At 61.0% G+C, this 1,525-nt stretch overlaps 1 protein-coding gene across 2 annotated transcripts in view; it reads left to right on the top strand.

Annotated features, from left to right (window-relative positions):
• LGALS8 (galectin 8) overlaps positions 1-1,525 on the top strand; it is a 19,568-nt gene that overhangs the window by 311 nt on the left and 17,732 nt on the right. The gene's annotated exons all lie outside the window — the stretch shown is intronic.

Below are 1,525 nucleotides of genomic sequence, written 5' to 3'. Positions count from 1 at the left end.
CGCGCCTGGACGGGGGGTGCGCCTGAACTGGGGTGCTCCTGGGCGGCCCTGGACTGGGGGCTGCTCCTTGGTGGCCCTGGACTGGGGGGGTGCTCCTGAACTGGGGTGCTCCTGGGCAGCCCTGGACTGGGGGGGTGCTCCTGGGTGGTCCTGGCCCAGGCACTCAGTGTAATTTAAAGCCTCCACAACTGCACAGTGGTTAGGGCACTGGACTCCCACACGGCCAACCATGCTTTGAGTCCTGGATCTGGTGGCTTGAAACTCATGCCAGGCACATGTGCCCACATGCCCAAAACCCCAGGAGGAGAAGGGGTGAGAAGGGACTGTAGCCATCCCCTTGGGGAGGTGGTGTGGGGCATGCATGCACACGTGCCTGCCATGAGATCCAAGTCGCAGGGTCCTGGACTGGAGCTGCAGTAAGCCATGCAGGAAGGAGTGCCTTGACCACCATGCCACCCGGTCCCCTTCACTGCTTTGCCCTCTAACCCGTGCTCCAGGGTGACTGATTTAGGGCCCACGTCCCAGCACTGGCACCACTATTTAGCGAATGCTTCTAGAGTCAATTTTTTAAAAATTATACTAACAAAAATAGCACAGCCATAGGGTAATAGGCAGGGCCACTGCCAGCCAGTGTCAGCTCAGTGGTCTCGTCCCCACGGCTGAGCGCGGCTGGTATTTCTGTCTGGCTCCTGCCAAGTTGCAAGTGCGTTTTCAGTGTCAGCTCGTAAGTCTAAAGTCAAGTCACGTGCAACCTAGGTTTCTTACACAGGGCACGCTCGTTACCACGCACCTTGTTCACGACCTCCAGGCTGTCTAGATTTGGAGCCGCGGTGTATGTACAGATGTGGCCTCATGGGTAGGCAAGAGGATGACAAGGAAGGGAGAAGCTTAGGTGGCTGTGCCGTCTCTGACGCCACCGCTGTCGTTCTGAGCATGTCACAATCGGCTTCCGGGGCTTGGGACAAATCATGTGGCTTTGCCCTGTGGCCTCCCACGGGGTCGGGGAACTCCCCCGCCCCCACCTGGGGTCCAGCCACTGTGGGCTGGCTCATGTCCACACCGGCTCCCTGCTGCGCTGTGGGTGCCCCTCACCAGCAGCGTCTCTTGGCCTTTGTCCCTGCCCTCTGGACAACTGACAACTGACTCCAGAGGCCAAGGGCGGGCCAGGAGGCCGGGAGCCCTGGTCACTGAGCCTGGGCGGGCAGGCGAGTTTACTTAAATGTGGCAGATGGGCTGGCTGGACAGCCCTGGGGTCCAGGAAAGGCCAGGTCGCCAACACGGCACTCACCGCTCCAACCCTCGCTCATAAAGCCACGCAGCGTCGCTGGGGGTTTATCTCAGCTTGTTCTTGGCTTGGAGAGGGTTGTACTGCGTAGACCAGGCTGCATTCGGACACGACTCCGCCCTCCTCCGGTCACCAAGCCAACCCCGCGCCCAGTCCGCTTTCCGGAAAGGTCTGCCAGGGTCGGCCCCTGCAACTTGGTGGCTGGTTCCGGCAGAACGGCCCGCAGGGACACCGCTCCGG

Source organism: Tupaia chinensis, unplaced genomic scaffold (assembly GCF_000334495.1).
Source record: "Tupaia chinensis unplaced genomic scaffold, TupChi_1.0 Scaffold000161_1, whole genome shotgun sequence".
NCBI classification, from domain to species: Eukaryota; Metazoa; Chordata; class Mammalia; order Scandentia; family Tupaiidae; genus Tupaia; species Tupaia belangeri.
The sequence above is the reverse complement of the archived record's forward strand: the minus strand, read 5'-3'. Positions and strand labels throughout refer to the sequence as shown.